Genomic DNA, 20,580 nt, shown 5'->3' with positions numbered 1-20,580 from the left:
TCTGCCTCCCGAGTGCTGGGATTAAAGGCGTGCGCCACCACGCCCGGCTTGGAAATGTTTTAATCACAGCAAAAGAAACCCCACAGTCAGGCAGTGGTGGTGCACGCCTTTAATCCCAGCACTTGGGAGGCAGAGGTAGGCGGATCTCTGAGTTGGAGGCCAGCCTGGTCTACAAAGTTGAGTTCCAGGACAGCCAGGGCTACACAGAGAAACCTTGTCTCAAAAAAACAAAATAAAAGAAAGAAAGAAAGAAAGAAAGAAAGAAAGAAAGAAAGAAAGAAAGAAAGAAAGAAAGAAAGGAAGGAAGAAAGAGAAAAATTGGACTGTGAAGACCTTGCCATGTTGTTTTGGGATGTATTCTGGAAGGACTTTGGAACTTTGGGCTGGAAAAACCATAGAGCACTCAGAGCTTAATGGGTTGTTGTGGGAGCTTAGAAGATTCTGAGGGCAACACAGAAATGGAGGCCTGGCTTGTGAACTTTCAGAGGGAAGCAAAGATTCTATCACTGCAGTTTCGGTGCTGTTTTAAGAATCTGTGGTTCTGATTGGCTGGGTCTGAAGAATCGGCTGTGATTAACAAGATCTCAGAAACACGAGGTGAAACCATTGTGTAAGTTACTGAGACAGCAGATGCCGGTCAACTGGGGCTGAGAAACTAGTGGTCATTAAGACGAGACTAGCATCACTGAGGTAAAACCTTCTGGGAGGTGTTTCCTCATGGGCTGCATACAAGCTGTGGTCCAGAAGGGGCCAACTGTATCTCATGCTGGCAGCTGAGGCTGGTAATGTGTAAGAGTTTCTCATATGATTGAAGGGATAAGGGGATCTGGGACAACAGCTGAAGCTTGGTTCTGTGAGAGACCATTAGTTAGGTAGTAGTGGACTGAAGATGTAATGGAGAGAGGCCCAGAGTCCCTGAAAAAAAGCCCAGGAAAGGCTACCAGTAAAGGTGTATCCCAGTTCCAATGGAGAACCCAGCATTTTGGAGATCCCAGGACTATGGGACAACCTCTAAGCACAGGTGTAGAGTATAAGTGGCCTATGTCTACAAGGTGCATGTGCTACAAGGTGGATGGCAGACTCAGAGAAGTCTGCTGCCATGGCCTGTGGATCTCAGAAGATTGTGAATGGGTCCCAGGTGTCAAACGCTGAACTCTGTACACTGGTACACTTATGTTTTGCTTTGATTTGTGACTGTACCCTGGTTTTCCCCTCTTAAAGTAAGAAGGTATTTAATATTTTTTTTAATTTTATTTTACAGGAACCTACAGTTATAAGACCTTGGATATTTTAGAGTAACTTTGAACTTTTAAAGAGACTTTGAACTTTTTAAGAGACTTAAAGAGAGGCTTTGACTTTGTAAGAGATGTTGGATGTTTTAAAGAGACTGAACTTAAGTGTTTAAATTTTTAAAGACTGGAATTTTTAAAAATTGGAATGATTTATCCTGTGATATTGATATTAATGTAAGATCTTGGGGATAACCAAGAAAGGAAAGGTTATGGTTAACAGTAATGTGTCATCTTGACAGAAGCTAGTGTTATCTGAGAAGACAGGACCTTATTTGAGAAAATGCCCTCCCACCAGACTGACCTGTGGCAAGCTTATAGAATATGGAATATTTTCTTAATTAATGATTGGCATAGGTGGGTCCATCTTACAAGGAGTAATTGCCACCCCTAGGCTTATAGTCCCTGGATGTATAAGAAAATAGGCTGAGCAAGCCATGGAAAGCACCCTTCTATGGCTTCTGTATAGTTTCTGCTCCCAGGTCCTGCCTTGAGTTCCTGCCCTGACTTCCCTAGATAATGACCTAAAAGCTGTCAGATGAAATGAACCCTCCCTTCCTCCCTAAACTGCTTTTGGTCATGGTGGTTTACCTCAGTAACAGAAACCCAGGCAAACACTCTGCCAACTGAGCTACATGTACTGTGTCACCTGAGCCACACACTTAGACCTTCATTTTATCTTGAGACACATTGTCACCCAGCACCCCAGGATAGTCTTGAACTCAAGCTCCCTAAATGCTGAGATGGTAGATTTGGTGTACTGCAACTATGAATGTACAAGCTGAGTACAGCCAGACAGACATGTGCTCTGCACAGCTCCATTAGCCCATAGCTGGGTGTAACCATCTGATGCTGTGTTAGTTAATTTTCAATTCCTGTGATAAGACAACATAACCAAGGCAACTTATAAAAGGACGTGTTTAATTTGGGGATTCGTGGTTCCAGAAGGTTAGATCCATGCCCATTGTGATGGGGAACATGGCACCAGTCAGGCAGACATGGTATTGGAGCAGTAGCTGAGAGCTTACATCTTGAGACTCAGCATGAGACAGAGCTACCTGGGAATGTTATGTCTTAGTTAGGGTTTCCATTGCTATGAAGAGAAGACACCATGATGAAAGCAACTCTTAATAAAGAAAACATTATCATCAGACTGCTTCCTGCTGATTAGGGATGTTCCTTGGGGCAAGTTTGATCTTTGCATCAGGACATCTAATTTCTTCTTCTTCGTGCTTCTTCTTTGGGCAGGACTACTTGACAAACTGCAACAACCAACAACCCACCACGCCTCTGAGGTTCCAGTATTTATGTACCCTCTGAAAAGTCCCCAGAACTCCAAAGGTCACACAATTGCAATAACTCTCTGCAGCTGGCAAAATCACACCCCTGCTAAAGCACAAGGCAAATCATAGTCAGCTACTCTAGACAATATGAAGCAGCCTCTTACCCCACACCTAAAATTAAAACAACATTTTTTTAAAGATTTATTTATTATTATATCTAAGTACACTGTAGCTGTATTCAGATGCACCAAAAGAGGGCGTCAGATCTCATCATGGATGGCTGTGAGCCACCATGTGGATGCTGGGATTTGAACTCAGGACCTTTGGAAGAGCAGTCTGTGCTCTTAAACACTGAGCCATCTCTCCAGCCCAAAACAACATATTCTTTTATTTCTATGTTCTTATTTAAAAAACTAAAACTCCAAAATTGTCACTCCATACCTCCAATGGCACACTTCCCCCTACAAGGCCACACCTCATCCTTCCCAAACAGTTTCACCAATTAGAGACCAAGTATTCAAACATATGAGCCTATAGGGGCCATTCCCATTTCAACCACCAGACACAAAACCTCCTCATGATAAAATGTTGAATACCTCATGTTGTATAGTAACAGTGAAAAGCCCAACCATTTGGGAAGTTCATTCTCACACCACAGTCAGGGGGAAAGTCACAAGTAGCACCATTGTAAGTTGGGGAACATCGTTGCTGTGTGTGTGTGTGTGTGTGTGTGTGTGTGTGTGTGTGTTAAGGAATGGGCAACACGATGCAGGAGGCTTGATTAATCATGGCTCAGTAGGGTAGACCCAGGTAGGACCCGCTGTGGTTTGTATTCAAAGGCAGTTAGGCATCTCCTCAGTGCATGGATTTCAGGACCTAGGCACTGTCTCAGCTGGCAGAGTACTTGCGTGCAGGCAGGAGTACGTTGACATGGGAGACAGAGATGGACAATCCAAAGAAATCCTCAGCTTGACCTTAACAACCAAGAACCAAGAACCCTGTCTGAAGTGAGAAGGCCAACCTAAAGCCGGGCAGTGGTGGCGCACGCCTTTAATCCCAACACTTGGGAGGCAGAGCAGTTTTCTGAGTTCGAGGACAGCCTGGTCTACAGAGTGAGTTCCTGGATAGCCAGAGCTATACAGAGAAGCCCTGTTTTGGGGGGTGGGGGGGAGAAGAGAAAAGAAAAGAAAAGAAAAGAAAAGAAAAGAAAAGAAAAGAAAAGAAAAGAAAAGAAAAGAAAAAAACAGGTCAACCCAACACTGGAGGCTGACCTCTGACCTCAAGAAGAGTGCCATGGCATGAACATGCCTATACTCAGGAGCACAGACACACACATTGAGACAGACAGACAGACAGGCAGACATATAGATCAAGAGAGACAGGCACATCAAGAGAGAGACAGAGAGACACATTGAGAGAGAGACAGAAAAACAGACAGACACAGATATATATTGAGAGAGACAGACACTGGCGCACACATTGAGAGAATGAGAGAGACAGACAAGCAGACAGCCAGACTGACAGCCAGACAGGCAAGAGACAGAGTGTGAGCACCAATCTCAATTCCAACATTAATATTATCCACTAAAAACAGTGTCATAAAAACATCCTGAAAAAAAAAATCCTGAAAACTAAATCCTGTTTCACTAAAAATCCATTCACAAGGCCCGACAAAGTGGACACATCAAATTAACTGTATGTGTGCATGTGTAGCTGAAGCGGTAGCACTTTAATGCTCTCTAAACTCCCCAGCGGGTATATGTGTGCACCTCACTACTCACCCAAATGTTTTGGATTCAAAGAAACACACACACACACACAGAGCCTTATATTTAATATTCCCTAAGCAGCTCACTGGTTGGGCCACTCTCTAACTCCACGTGGCTAACACACTCCCCACCGATATTCCTGAGTTAATATTTACTAAATCTATATTTCATCTTTGCTGCCCTGGACCCTTCTGAGCAGCCCTCCTGGGGCCACTTCCCCCCTGCACCTCTGTGTCTCCTGTCTCCCCCTCCTGCACCTTTCCAGCATGGTCTGTCTCCTATGACCTTGTCATGGTGGAATCCCATCTTCCTCTTCTTCAGTCCCTTCCCAGGAATCTTAAAAGGCCCACCTGTTCCCTGCCCAGCCATTGGCCACCGGTACCTTTACTGACCAGTCAAAAACCAACTGGGGACAGGTTTCCTTTAGTCTTATGTGCAGGGCACTGCAAACAGGTTTTTGGACAACATATTTAGCATGAAAACCCAAGCTTCTACATGTAGATGTGTGCATGGGGATCTTTGCATGTGTACATGGTCATGGGGTTGTGTATATGTGTCTGTGTGTGGTTGCACATACATACACATGGAGGCTAGAGATCAATGTTGGGGTCTTTTTCTATCATTCTCCAGCTTGCTCTGTGAGACAAAGTCTTTCACTGAACCTTGAACTTGCTGGACTGACTGGCTAAGAGATCCAGGGGTCCACCTCTCTCCTTCTGTCTACCAAGGACTAGGGTTACAAAACCTGGCTTTTTAGGTGGGCTCAGGATTTGAACTCATGTACTCATGTTGGTATAATGAACACCATACCATTGAGCCATCCTTCCTCACACTCCCTGCGCCCCTTAGTCTGGTGCTGTACATAGGAGCCCTGGGCCCATCTCTGGAATCCTGCACACGTCTGGGCCTCCATAACTGAGCCTTTGCCTTTTCTTGAGGTAGAGTCTTGCTGTAGAGCCCAGGTGGCCTTTAAAACCACCACCCTTCTGCTTCAGTCCTCGAATGCTGAAGTCCCAGACATGCATCACCATACGTGGTCTTCAAGCAGGACCTTAAGACCAGGCAGGTCTCAAACTCATAGATCCACTTGTTTCTCAAGTCCTGGCATTAAAGATATGCACCACCACTGCCTGGCTTTTTTGTTGTTGTTGTTGTTTGTTTGTTTGTTTGAGGGGGGGGTTTCTCTATGTATCCCTGGCTGACTTGGAACTTGCTCTGCAGACCAGGCTGGTCTCAAACTCACAGGGATCCATGTGCCTCTGCCTCCTCCTGAGTGCTGGGATTAAAGGTGTGTGCCACCAGGCATAAGCTTCTAGCATATAAATTGCTGCTTTCTCTGGGTCTGCTGTGGGGAAGGCCAGTCCTTATTTTACAGGATTACCCTTAGAACATTTTCTTCATTTCTCCAGGAGCCAGGTAGCAGAGCATGGGAATGAGTGGCCCAGCTTAGAGAATCAAGGCATGGTCCTAATAAAAGGCAGAGAATTTGATTTACAATCAGTCTCCACTCTTCCCCACCCTATACAGCCCTGCAGAAATGAGCCAACAGTGCTCACCCCTGCTCTCCCACCACACTCACCCCTGCTCTCCCCTACACTCACCCCTGCTCTCCTCTACACTCACCCCTGCTTTCCCACACACTCACCCCTGCTCTCCCACCACACTCACCCCTGCTCTCCCACCATACTCACCCCTGCCCACTGTTTTCCAGTTCAATAGATCCCTTGGACACTACACACAGATTCCCATATCCAGGTCCATCCACTCCACTCAGGGATCCAGGGCATCAGAAGGTGGGCAGGCCCTTAGTAGGGCAGAAACTCACAAGCCCACTCTGGGCTGATGGGACATGTCACTACATTACAGTTCCTGGCTCTTCTATAGCTTAGGAACCAGGTACACTATAAATGACCAGTTCCATTTAACAAGGACAGACAGGGCACGATGGCTTGGGTCTGTCCTCCTGGCTCTTGAGAGGCCGAAGCAAGTGGATTTTGATTTTGAAGTAACCCTGGGCTACAAAGTGAGACACGTGTGTATGTGTATGTTGTCTGTATGTGTCTGTGTTGTATGTATATGTATGTATTGTATGTGTATGGGAGGGTATGGGGGTGCACACATGTATGTGGATGTACATATGGGATGTAGAGGCCAGAGGTGGATATTTGAGGTCTTCCTCTATTATCTTCCATCATGTTTGGGACAGGTTCTCTCAATGACTGTGGAACTCACTGTTTGTTTTGGCTATGCTCCTAGCCAGTGAGCTTTAGGGATCCCCTGTGTCTGCCTCCCCATGGCAGGATTACTGGCCTGTGCTACCACTCCCGGCTTTCATATGGGAAACCAGATGATACATGCACAAGCCACTACTCACTGGGCTATCTCCCAGTGACAAGCCAAAGTTCACCTGGGGGACAAATGACTTTGTAGGTCTTACTCACAGGGCATGGCAGAGGGCTTCCTGACAAGAGCCTGGGTAACCGACCTAAAGCCACACTGGGAAGTCTGCATTCAGAATGGACAATGGCTCCCCACAGCTTCATAGGCCCTATTTCTAGTCTTCTCCTGCCTTTATACCCCAGCTCCTCCCCAAGATCTCAAGGCCAAGTCCAGTTAGAGCAGAACAGCACACAGCTGGCTGGGAGGAGGGGCAGATACTCAGCGAGAGTCCAGTGACCCTGCCACGCCCTCCTCTGTGTAGGAACATCAACAGTCAGCAACTCCAGTGGTGATGATCTTCTTAAATTTTAGATTTATGTAATTCTACATGTATAAAGTTTTTGCCTGTTATGTATGTACGTATGCACGCGTGCATATATGTGCAACAAGGGTGTGCCTGGGGTCTAAGGAGGTCAGAAGAGGGCAGCAGATCTGCTGGAATGGGAGTTCCAGATGATTGTGAGCTGACATGTGAGTGCTGGGACTTGAACCCCAGTCCTCTGTAAGAACTGTTGAGCCATCTCTCCAGCCCATGGTGGTCCTTTAAAAGCAGAAGCAGCTGGTCATATGAAGTCAGCAGTTGTTTGGCTTAGAGGAAGGTGCTGTGTAATGCCACCTTAATAAAAGAAGCTGAGGCCAGCTACATGCATAGTCTAATATAGTCCACGTGCATGCTGTTAAACTACAGGGCTTTGCAAGCTCCCAGGTTAGAGAGCATACAAGCTGCTCAATAATACTATTCTCTATAATCTGTACAGTACAGAGAATGAGAGACCTCAGCCATGCTTCTGCAACAGCCAGAACTGGCCTAAGGGAGCCCCACTCTATGACTGCAAGCTCCTCTGTGGGCCACTCACCAGCTAATGGCTCAGGAGCCCTCTCACCTGTGAGAGGACCCACAATGCTGCACGAGACTGCCATGCTGCCTTTCTTCAAAGCTAAGAACCCACCTAGTTTTAGACTAGCCTGGGATACTTCAGCCTGAGGATGGCGGTGGGGATGCAGGCTAATAAATCTAGATTTATGGTTTGAGACAGGGTTTTTCAGTGTAGCTCTGACTGCCCTGGAATTCACTCTGTAGCGCAGGCTGGCCTTGAATTCACAGAAATCCCCTCTGCCTCTTTAGTGCTGGGATTAAGGTGTGTGCCTCCATGCCCACCTAATATGGATGTTTTTAAAAGTTTGTTTTATTTTATTTTTAATAATTTATGTAATTTTTATCTTGTGTCCAGTGGCGCTTTGCCTGTACTTATGTCTGTGTGAGGGCGTCAGAGTCCCTGGAACTGGAGTTACAGACATTGTAAGTTGCCGTGTGAGTGCTGGAAATTGAACCAGGGTCCTTTGGAAGAGCAGCCAGTGCTCCTAACCACTGAGCCATCTCTCCAGCCCCTGGTTTATTTTATCTTTAATGTGTGTCTGTGCATATGTGTGTGCACAGCAGTGCAGGTGCCCTCAGAGGCTTTGCATACACTGCAGCTGGAGTTATAGGCAGTTGTGAGCCTCCACGCATGGGTGCTGGGACCTGAAGCCCAGATCTGCTGCAAGAGCCGTTTGTGCTCTTAATCGCTGAGCCATCTCTCCAGTCCCGCTAACAAATATATCCAAAAGGACAGTTTTCCTCATTTTCTCTTTTGAACCTTAAATCTGATACTTTATGGAATGAGGAGAGGGAGAGTGGGAAGAAGGGAATTCCAAGAGGAACCTCTAATCTCCACCACCACCACCACACACACACTAGCTTGCTTATGTCTCCATCCAGGTTTGCTGAGGATGTGCCATGGGATTCCAGCCGGCTGGCTCATGGTGCTTTTATGAGGCAGCTCAGAGTGGTAGTTTTGTCTTTCGTTCCCTAAGGAGCACATCCAAGCAGTTAATCAGCTGGCTTCTGTGATAGAATCCAGAGCCCAGGGCCCTCTGTGTGGTCCCCTGGGTCCCCTGTGTGTCCTCTCTGGGCATGCCACTAGATCAGGCCCCTGAACCTGGTGAAAGATGATCAGTTCTGAGTGTTGCAGGCTGGAGATCCTGGGGAACTTGCCCTGAGGGATGTTGGGTAAGTGACTAGCTTAAGTGACTAGGGGCTCATGGGAAGGCACCACTCCATCCTTACCTTCCCTGCTTTCCTACCGGCATTGCCTGGGCTTACCTCCCAAGTAAACTCTTTGTTCTGGACTTTGTGATAGGGCCATGATCTGAGAGGTCCCCAGAACTCGTGTTGTTTTTCTGTACAGTCACAGCAGAGCCTGACCTTGGGAGGATACAAGATCAGAGGACACTGTTCCCACCAGGACTCAGCGTTTCCTGGGCCATCGGGAAGTGGGACCTTATGAGGTGGGGCTGGTCACAAGCACTGGGTCTCACCATGATGCTCTGGCTTGCCTCAGGCTCCAAACAAAGGGATCAGGTGATATGGACCAAATCCTTCGAGACTCGAAGCCCAAACAAACCTTTCTGCTTCTTAAGCTGTTTCTTCAGGTATTTTATCATAGTGCTGTAAAGCTGATCAATACACTCTGATCCTGAGGGATGGAATTAAGAATCTCAAACTGAACAAGGAATCATTTGCCCCACACTGGGGGACACAAAGGACGTAGTTTTTGCTCTCGGGGATCTTGCACGCAGGGAGCAGAGATCATAAATAAGGAAACAAACCAGGCGAGCACAAGCTCCTCCATTTATGAGATATTTGTTCCAGCTAACAAGAGGAGTGAAAAACTGTCATCTCTATTTTGTTTTACAGGGCTAGGCTGAGACCTAGGCTTGTGAGCATGATAGGCCAGGACTATGCCACTGAAGCACACCTCCAGCCCCTCACTGGAGGGCTCTAGGTACGGGTGGGTATGTCTACCACTGAGCCCTGCCTCAGCCCTTTACTGGGGGACTCTAGGTGGGTGGTGTTCCTCTTAATTGATTCTTAATTCACAGCCCTGGGCTCACTCTGTAGCACAGCCAACAAAGGCTCCAGGGAAGCCCCTCTGCCTCCCAGTTCTGTGCCCCATGGGATAAAGTGCCTTGGTTGTAAAAACACGATTCCTGTGAGATTACAGCTGACCTGGATCAGAAGGGATTGTGTGTTGGGATAGCCCATCTCCCAAGATAGTCTGTCTAGCCTTGGACAAACAATTTCAATGGGAAGAGACTGAAGAACCCCAGGAAGGCCCTCTACAGCCGAAACAATGTCCTCATTCCAAACCCCACACCCAATCCCAATAAAGGGTCCTGGCCAGCTTTGCCCCCTTGTAGATCCCTCCATCTCTCGTGGAAGTGAAGCTGTCCCTCGCTGTTTTAATAGTGTAATGAATACAGTCTAATCTGTGGAAGGTCAGACTGTTCTCTTCCTGCCTCCTGTTCTCTGTGGAAGGTCAGACTGTTCTCTTCCTGCCTTCTGTCTCTTTATGCTGCCTTGGAAATCTAATGTCCCTCCAAAGGCAAGTAGCTTCTTTCTCCAGTACCTGTACTCTCCACACCTGCAGCCTGGGGTGGAGGTGTGAGTGAAGGGTGTTCTGGACCCTGTCACATTGCTGCTCCTTCTGGGCCTGCACCCCAATAATCCTTGCTGGGGAGCTTGTGCCTCCCACAGGCAACAAGACTGTGGCTGGAGATGCACTTGGCTGTCACCAATGGAGGGTGGGATTCCCCAACATCATCCAGGAGCCAGGGATGTTGATAACTTCTACAGGGCACAGGACACCCACGAGAAACACCCAAAAACTCCTAGGATGAGTGGCAGGGAGGGACAGACACCTTTCTCTAAACTTTACCTGTGACAGCTCCCAAGAGGGACTCGGGACCTCTCTGGTCATTCTCAGTGTCCAGACTCTTCCTTGAAGGTACACAGGAATCTGACATATGCAATCCTTTTGGGGCCTCAAGAACATGAACTTGAACCAGAAAATTCCAAAGACTCTGTTGGGTGTGGGGATGGGAAGCTGGAGGACCGGGCGGTGGAGGTCGTTCTTAGATATGTAGTGAGTTTGAGGCTAGCCTGGGCTATATGAGATCCTATGTCAAAACCAAAATAACAACAAAATCCTAAAGACTTTTAAAAGGAAATGAAGGTCTGTCTGTGTAGAGAGGAAACCCAGGTGAGGAGGATGTTAGGGAAGGGGTGTGGCAGGGTAAGCTGAATGCGGTTGGTGAGATGGACCAGTGGTTAGCTCTTCTGGTGCCACACTAGAATCAAGGTCAGAGTTTCCATTCCCAGAAGCCACATAAATGCCTGGTGGGTTTAGCAGCCCCCTGGAATCATTAGAAAGCCGAGTCAGGGGATCCCCAGAACAAGCTGGCTAGTAAGAATAGCCGTATCAGTGAGCTCTGGATTTGATTGAAAGACCCTGCTTCAATGAATAAAATGGAAGAATTGAGAATGATCAAGCCCCGGCCTCCACATACAAATGCATACAGGTGGACATGTATCTCCACACACATGCGCCCACACATATGCAAAAAGCACACACAATGCACACATGAACAGGTGCAGGCATCTGTGGTTCTCAGAGCCACATGCTGGGTTCTATGTAATCTCAGGTACTCTCACACAGGTTGAACATCCATCCACATACAACCATATATACACAGTAGGTGTCACATGAAGTCACACATATGTTGTATGACAAAACTTTTTCTGGGGAGACACAAGACACAGGTTTCTTAACCTCAGATAGGGAACGCATGCCACCAACGTCCACCTTGGTGAGCCCGTGAGGGAAGGCTGGTAGAGAAGCAGTGGGCAGGGCTTTATCAGCCTGAAGGCCTTGAATCTTACACCCAACGGATCCCTTAGAGAGAGGACCATCAGCGTCTACATCCCACTTCTGCCCACAATGGGCTGGAGATGAGCACAGGGCCTGACATATACCAGGTAAGTGTGACACCACAGGGCCAGTTCCCGGCCTCTCGTTTGAGGAATCTAGTCAGGCAGTCTGACTGATGGGCCCTGCTCCCGCCCAGGAGTCCTCTTTTGCCCTTCTGCCACCAGCATCCCTGCCTGTGGTGGTTTGAATGAGCATGGCTCTCATGGGCTCATGTATTTGTGTTGTATTGTGTGTGTTTGTGTGTGTGTGTACATGAGTATGTGATGTATGCGTGAGTGTACATGTGGTGTGTGAATATGTGTAGATGATGTATGTGAGTGTGAGTATGTAGTGTGAGTGTGTGTGCATGTGATGTGTGAGTGTGTGTGCCGGTGTGTGTCTGTGGTATGAGTGTGTGTGTTTGCAGTAAAAGACACAGACAAAACGTGAGGATGTGCTAGATGGAAGTGATGCCGGATCCTTAGGCTTAGGTTAAGGGAGGGGAAACCAGGAACAGAAAGGCAGACTGAGCTGACAGTGGGCAGGCCAACATGTCCTCGTGAGACTGGGAGGAAGTGATGACAGGATACTGGGAGGGGCCAGGATACAGCTCTCAGTGAGCTAGCTCTCTGGGCTTGTTCAGTGTTGGGAGCCGCCCGGAGGGATGGGGCTCCTAGAGTTGCTCTGACAAATGACCATCGGCAGGGTTGAGAGGTGGCTCAGCAGTCAGACCACTGTAGCTCTTCCAGGGGACCTAGGTTCGGTTCCTGGCAACCACATAGGGACTCCTGACTTTTTGTAGCTCCAGTTCCAGGGGCATCCGATGCTGTCTTCTAGCCTGAGGGCAGCAGGTCTACACATGCTGCACAGATGTACAGGCAAACACTCATACGCCTAAATTAAAACAAGTAATAATTTTTAAAAAACTTGCAACAGAAACACATTCTTTCCCTCCTCCAGAGGACAGAGGTTGAAAATAAGTTCAGACCTTCCTGTCCTCATCCAACTGCTGGTGGCTTCACGTTGTACTTGACTAGAGGTCACCTCATTCCAATGGCTACCTCTTGTCTTAGTTAAGTTTCTATCGTGTTGACAAAACACGATGACCACAAGCACCTAGGGAGGGAAGGTTTTCTTCACCTTACTCAGGCCACACTCCATCACTGAGAGAACAGGAACTTGGATGCAGCTCTGATTGTGCAGAAGCCGTGGAGGAATGCTGTTACTGGCTTGCTCACCATGGTTTGTTCAGCCTGCTATCCTATACAGTCCAGGACACCAGGCCAGGGGCGCACTGTACTGCAGGGGGCTGGGTCCCCCAACCTCAGTATTACTCAAGAAAACGCTCCTCAGGCTTGCCCACAGAGGTATTCTTCTCAGTTGACATACCCTCTTCCCAGATAGGTCTAAAATTTACAACAACCAGTATGTGTCCTAATGCCGTCTGTTAGTGGAGGCTAGCCTTAAACTCTCTTTAGCCCAGATTGTCTTTGAATTAAAAATCCTCCTGCCTCAGCCTCCTGAGAGCCAGGATGATGCTTCTCTTTCATCTTTTGAAAATCCCAAATCTTCAAAATTTTGGGAGTGTAAGCATACGTACACACACGTGCACGTGCAGACACACACATGCATGCACGCACACATCCATGCACAGACAAGCATGCACATTCACACACATACCTCAGTTCTCACTTTAAAGGGAATAAGAGATGGTTTATTCAGGAGCCATGGCTCAGGAGCACAAATTTAGGTTACCCCAAACTCCATGTTTCACATGGAAACAGTTTCATGAAGTTTTTGGAACAGAGAAAATCATAAATCAGGAAAGGTTTATGGTGGTGATGGAGGCTGGAGATATGGCTCAGTGATTAAGAGCATTGGATGCAGCCGGGCATGGTGGCGCACGCCTTTAATCCCAGCACTCAGGAGGCAGAGGCAGGCGGATTTCTGAGTTCGAGGCCAGTCTGGTCTACAAAGTGAGTTCCAGAACAGCCAGGGCTATACAGAGAAACCCTGTCTCGAAAAACCAAAAAATAAATAAATAAATAAATAAATAAATAAATAAAGCATTGGCTGCTCTTCCAGAGGACCCAGATTCAAATTCCAGCACCTACATGGTCGCTCACAACTGTAACTCCAGTTGCAGGGGGTCTGACACTCTCTTCTCACCTCCACAGGCATCAGACACAATATAGTGTGCACAGACACACATAAGGCAAACTCTTACACATAAGATAATGAAACAACTTCTAAAATGAAATGCATCGGTGGGTACATCTGAGAGGCAGATTTATCGAGGTAGGGGAAGGTTTTCTATAGGCTCATGGTGCTTTCTGATGGCATTCTCAAGTTTTAGGTTGGTGGAAGGAGGGGTCTGCTAATCTAATAGGTTTCAAAAGGTTTCTGTTAGTCACAGGATATTAGTTCTGACACAGAGGCGGGCAAGGAATTGTTCCAGGGCTAAAACTAGCCCAAGAGAAGGTAATTAGCCTTGGGGGCTGCACATCAGTTCCCACCCATCAGTCACTCTGCAGGCACAGCCTCTTTCCAGGAATTCTCATTGATGGGAAGCTAGAGACGGCCTCACGCTGCAGCCAGCTGCTCTGGAACTATGTAGGACAGATTGCCTTGAACTTATGGCAATCCTCCAGCCTCAGGCAGGAAAGTTGGAGACTGCCACAGTGTTGTACTGCTAAGAAAACCTTGAACTTCTGATCTTTCTCCCTCTTCCTCCTCAGGGTTAGACAGCAGGTGTCACCACACCTGATACTTTTTGTTTGTTTAAACATTTTGCTTTAAGAACTTTTCTTTCTGGAGCTGGAGAGGTGGCTCTGCGGTTAAGAGCACTTACTGCTTGCTCTAGCAGAGGACGGGATTCCATTCCCAGCATACAGGGACCTCACAATCATCTCAAACTCCAGATCCCACGCCCTCTTCTGGCCTCCAAGGGTACTACACATACATATTAAATTTGTGTGTGTGTGTGTGTGTGTGAGAGAGAGAGAGAGAGAGAGATGAGCATATATGTAGAAGACATTTTGGGGAGTTGGTATGGTCATCAGGCTTGGTGTCAAATACTTTTACCTGTGGGGCCATCTGTTTGTCATTTATTTATTTATTTATTTATTTAAAGAACGTATTAGAAGGAAAAAAAAAAAAAAGCTGGCCATGGTGGCGCACGCCTTTATTCCCAGCACTCTGAAGGCAGAGGCAGACGGATCTCTGTGAATTCAAGGCCAGTCTGGTCTGCAAAGTTCCAAAACAGCCAGAGCCACACTCGAAGAAATCCTGTCTTGAATATAAAAACAAACAAAAATCAAAACAAAACAGAAACAAAACCCAACAACAACAACAAAATAAAACAAAAGCTCAAACCAAAAAAACCCAAAACCTTTATTAATAGGCTTTAAAATTTTTATTATTTTATGTATATAAGTTTTTGCCTGCATGTGTGTCTGTTTATCACCTGTGTGGCTGGTACCAATCAGGAGCAGGCATTGGATCCCTAGGACTGTAGATACAGGTCGTTGTAGCCACCATGTGGGCGCTGGGAGTCAAACCTAGGTTTGTCTACAAGAGCATGCTCTTAACTACTAAGCCAATTCACAAGCACCCCCCCCCCCTGCTAAATGGAGTTGTGGTTTTACTACATACCCTGGCCTGGCCCCAAACTTCTGCCTCAACCTCCTGAGTAACTGAAGCTCAGGGGCTCTCCAACTGTTCTTACAGACATCATCCTACAAGGGGCTCAATTCAACCCAGTCTACTTAGTTTCCAATAGCAGATCTCAGTTTCCTCTGGGGATCCCATTCTCTGATAATCTCCTTTCTCTGCAGAGAAAGTGTAACTTTCATATTTGTGGGTCCCAGCTTTAAAGCACAAGATTCAATCATAGCCAACCAGGGACCCCAGAACTCAATTTTTCCCTTCAGCCTAAGCGACCATCAGCCATTTAGTCTACCCACTAGGGAGGACCACGGGCGAATCAGCCCCCCCTTGCCACCCCAGGGAGGCTGCTGGAAAATAGCTAATTACTTCTCACACCCAGAGCCAGGCCATAGCCCCAGATTAGGTTGATGGAGCTGCTGCCGCTTACACGCTCGTACACACCAATGCCGATAGAGTTTTAATTCCACAGCTATGCTTTGATTAGAGGGCCGACGTCTTGTGTGCGACCTCGGGGACCTCATTATTTTCCAAACTCAAATAAATACGGTGTTCAGAGAGCAGGAGGGGCCGTAGGGTGGGTGGAGGAAGGACCAACAACATCTACAAAAAGAACCCAGACCTTGATGAGATTTTTTGATAAGACTCCGCACCCCCCCCCCCAATCTGCCCTTTTCAGTCCACCCCACCCAGCCCGGCCTGGCCAGCCCCAGGCTAGCCCAATCCACACTGGGGCCAACCCAAGCCTAGCCTACGAGCAGGTGTTGGGTTCATGCAGGCTTGAAGTAGAGTTAGTGTGAGTGAGAAGCTGGCAGGGTACTGTGGGGAGAGAGGTGGGGACAGGACGGAGGAAATGATCCCGGATTTGCTCAGGAATTTGGGTGTCTTGAAGCTCTGGGGAACATGAGGAAGCTCTGGGGAACATCTTGGCCTGTGTCAGGGGCAGGGCTGTGGCCCAGGCTGACTTGAGGGAGGTTTTGAGGATGATCTAGAATTTTTCTTTTCTTTTTAAGTTACAGTTGCTTGTGTGTTGGTGAGTAGCCCATATACACCATGAAACATGTGTGGAGGTCAAAAGGCATCTTCTAGCAGTTGGTCCTAGGCTTCTGTCACACGGGTTTGGGGAATCAGTTGGTCAGCCTCAGCAGCAGGCACCATTACTTGCTGAGCCATCTTGCCTCCCCAAGATTTATTATTACATCATCATCGTCATCATCATCATCATCATCATCATTGGTTTTCAAGACAGGGTTTTTCTGTGTTGCCCTGGCTGTCCTGGCACTTGCTCTGTAGACCAGGCAGACCTCAAACTCACAGAAACCCTCCTGCCTCTGCCTTCCAAGTGCTGGGATTAAAGGTGTATACCACCACCACCTGACTTTGATTTCTTTTTTAAGATTCCTTTTTATTATTTAAAGTTGTTGTGCTGGGTCTAGACAGATGGCTCAGTGGTTAAGAGCACTGGCTGTTCTTCCAGAGGACGCAAGTTCAGTTCCCAGCACCCACATGGTAACTCACAACTGCCTGAAACGTCACTCCCAGGGGGTCCAGCTTTGTTTCCTGACCTCTGAGGGCACTGTGCCCACACGCTGCACATACACATTCATATACATAAGCTAAGTACACGTTCTTTTTTTTCCTTTTTTCTTTTTTATTAGGTATTTTCCTCATTTACATTTCCCTTGCTATCCCAAAAGTCCCCCATACCCTCCCCCCACTCCCCTACCCACCCATTCCCATTTTTTTGGCCCTGGCGTTCCCCTGTACTGGGGCATATAAAGTTTGCAAGTCCAATGGGCCTCTCTTTCCAGTGATGACTGACTAGGCCATCTTTTGATACATATGCAGCTAGAGTCAAGAGCTCTGGGGTACTGGTTAGTTCATAATGTTCCACCTATAGGGTTGCAGTTCCCTTTAGCTCCTTGGGTATTTTCTCTAAATACACGTTCTTATACATGTGTTTGTCTGTGCATGTAAATTCTTCTGCCCAAGGAGTCCACGAGAGGGTACTGGATTCTGGAAGTGGAGTTACAGACTGAAGGAAAAATCCTCTCGCAGTTTCCCTCTGTGAACAGTGTTTATCTGAGTTACTTACAAGAGCTTGGATGTCTCAAAGGGCTGAATCACCCAAAACTGAAACCCTGGAGTTCTTTTCATGAGTGGCCATGCGACATCCTATATATCTGGAAGTCCCTCCTCCCCCAGTGTCTCCTGGAAAGAGATGAGCAGATGGGGAAACTGAGGCACACGGTGGCAGACTAGACTGGGGAATGTTGATGCCTTCCCTGTCAACTTGAACTTGGCTACCATCTGCCTCCTCCAGCGGAAGTGGGTATGTGAGTTCTTGAGCAGCCACCAGGCTGAGGAGCCCCTGAGTGCCCGGGGCCCTGGAGCTGAGGGCAGTAGAGAACAGAGTGTGAATTCCGGATTCACGAACAGGTGGGTGATCTCTGAGCCACTGCCTCCAAATGTCATTAAAACAGGATCCAACACACCCACTAAAACAGGCAGAGTCAACTTTGGGCCTCATTGGGTTAAAAGGGAAGAAATGAACAAGGAGCTGAGAAACTTCTGGATTAAAAGTATCTGGAGCTGTAGTGGAGGACTGCTGGTGGTGCACTGGAGAGGCAGAGGCTGGTGGATCTCTGTGAGTTCAAGGCCAGCCTGGTCTACACAGTGTTCCAGGACAGCCAGGGCGACAACACAAAGAACAGCCCCCCCCCCTGCCCCGTCCCCGCCTGCTTGGAACCTCGCTTCCCCCAAAAAGAAACTCTGTAAATGAGAACCAGAGAGATGGTTCGGCCAGGGCAGGGCTTGCTGAGAAAGGATGAGGACCTACGTTTGGATTCTCAAAACCCAAGCACTGAGCATGGTGTGCACCTGTAACCCCAGAGCTGGGGACGTGGAGACTGGTGATATGGCTCCACGGTCAGCCTCACCTAATTGGTCAGTTCCGAGCATGGGAGAGACCCTCTGTCAAAAAACAAGATGGGGAGAGCCAAGGATCAGTGTTTGCCTTCTAGTCTCCACAAGAACACACATTTGCATGCACAGCTCATGTAGACTCACCCCACATACACACACAGACACGTACAGACACGCACATAGATGAAGGACTCATTCAAGAGCCAGGCATGACAGTCTGCAAAGACACACAGAGAAGTCAGTGAGTGGGGCAAACTCAGGGCAGGGGCAGGGCCTCAGAGAGCTTCTAAAGAGAAAAGAACTTAGTGTCTGGTGGGGGAGGGCCAGGAAACAGGATATGGGAAAGGATTGCACGTGAGTGACTGGTCTCTGGTAGTCTTTGTCTAAAACACTACTCCACTTCCCTTCACCCTGCCATTATGTCTATTTTTTACATTTGAGGTTTGTTTGTTTAAGGCAGGCTCTCCTGCAGCCCTTGCTGACCTTGAACTTGCTATGTAGCTGTTGATGATCTTGAATCCCTGATTCTCCCTTCTCCACCTCCAGAGTGTTAGGATGATGGGTATGTGCCACCATGGTGCCTGCAAGGGGATGAGAACTTTGGAAGGCAGGGCTGGGCACAGAAGGATGTGAGCAGCCGTGGGCTAGTTAGCCAGCAGAGCGGATAAGATCTGATTTGTAGTGTTTGCTAATCCCCATGATGTAAGTCCTTCTACCTTGCTCACTGTTGAGCCCAACTGCACTGAACTCCAAGTTAAGAAAAGACGAGCACTTTCTTAAGAGCCGCTTGTCCTGCCTCCAGCATGCTACCAACGCAGCCTTGGACCATCTCCTAACTCAGGGCCTTGGCGCACTAGAGGAGGAAGGAGAGACCCAGAGGGCACAGGCCTTCCTCACACTCATGGAGGATTTCTCTGCAAACTCAGGAACACACCCAGGGGCCAGTCACAGACCTCCCAGGTGCTTCTCAGTCTAGCCAAGCTGACGCTCGGATTAGCCATCACATTTCCTGTTATGTTGATTGTCTTGGGCATTTTGTTACAATGACAGAAAGCTGAGCGACAGACATAGCACTGCTGTGATGTGGAACTGGGTCATTGGTTATGGTGAAGTCTTGTCCTAGGCATTGTTAGATGCTTTACAACATCCTACACAGTGACCTTGGATTCCATCCTTAACACCGAATGGTGGAGACTCCTGGTTCTGTACACAGATGTTGGCAATGCCCTTGACCCACATTCATTTAGAATCAGCAAAAATGTCTTCAGACATGACCTCATGTCCCCTGGAGACCAAGGCACCCATTTCCTCTTGGCAGTCAGTTATTCACTTTTGGTGTTTTGAAACTAGTTCTCATGTAGCCTGTGGTTAGCCTCTGTCTCTCAATATTTGAGATCACCAGTGTGTACTCCCAAGGGGAGGTTGTAGTCAGTAGTTCTCGTGAGTCTGCATATAAAATCATCTGTAGGGGCTGGAGAGCTGGCTGAGAGGTTAAAAATCTCTGGATGCTTTTCAGAGGACCTAGGTTCAATCCCAAGCACACAGAGTTGTCTTACAAACAGCACCTGTAACTGACACCCTCTTCTGGCCTCTGGGGACCCACATGGTGCTCAGGCATACATGCAGGCAAATCATACGTGCATGTGAAATAAAATTAATGAAAATAAATCTTTAAAAATCACCTTAGGACTTGACAACCCCCCCCCCCAAGCTTCTCTGGGCTGAGACAAAGAGTCGGCCCTTTGATACAATTCTAACATTCTGAGGAATGTCCGGTGTGTGGCTAAGACTAAGACCAGCTATTGTTTGTATTTTCCAGAGAAACAGAACCAATTGTGTGTGTGTGTGTGTGTGTGTGTGAGAGAGAGAGAGAGAGAGAGAGAGAGACAGACAGACAGACAGATAGACAGACAGACAGACAGAGTCAGAGACAGAGGGAGACAGAGACAGAGAGACAGAAGGGAGAGACGGAGATGGAGAGAGACAGCAAAATTACGAAAAATTTGACTCATATGATTATGGAGGCCAATAAGCCTCACTATTTGGCCTCTGCAAGCCACTGAGACCCAGGAAAGCAAGTAGAATTGTTCTTCTCGGGGTCAGGAAGCCAGAGAGCCAAGACTTGGTGCTGGGAATCCCAGCGTGAGATCAGAAGGCAGTGAGATGGGAGTTTCTACTTGCTAGGGCTCTGCTACCTATGGGAGAAACATACGGAGAAGACATGGTCTCCAACAGCACCACAGGAATAGGGGTGGTGGAGCCTGTAAGAGGAGAAGCCTAGTGGGAGGAAGTGAGGCCCTCAGACAGGATACTGAGACCCCAGCCCTCTCTATTTAAAAAAAAATTCTGTGCCGGGCGTGGTGGCGCACGCCTTTAATCCCAGCACTCGGGAGGCAGAGGCAGGCGGATTTCTGAGTTC

Source organism: Mus caroli, chromosome 8 (genome assembly GCF_900094665.2).
Source record: "Mus caroli chromosome 8, CAROLI_EIJ_v1.1, whole genome shotgun sequence".
NCBI lineage: Eukaryota > Metazoa > Chordata > Mammalia > Rodentia > Muridae > Mus > Mus caroli.
Note: the sequence above shows the minus strand (reverse complement) of the source record.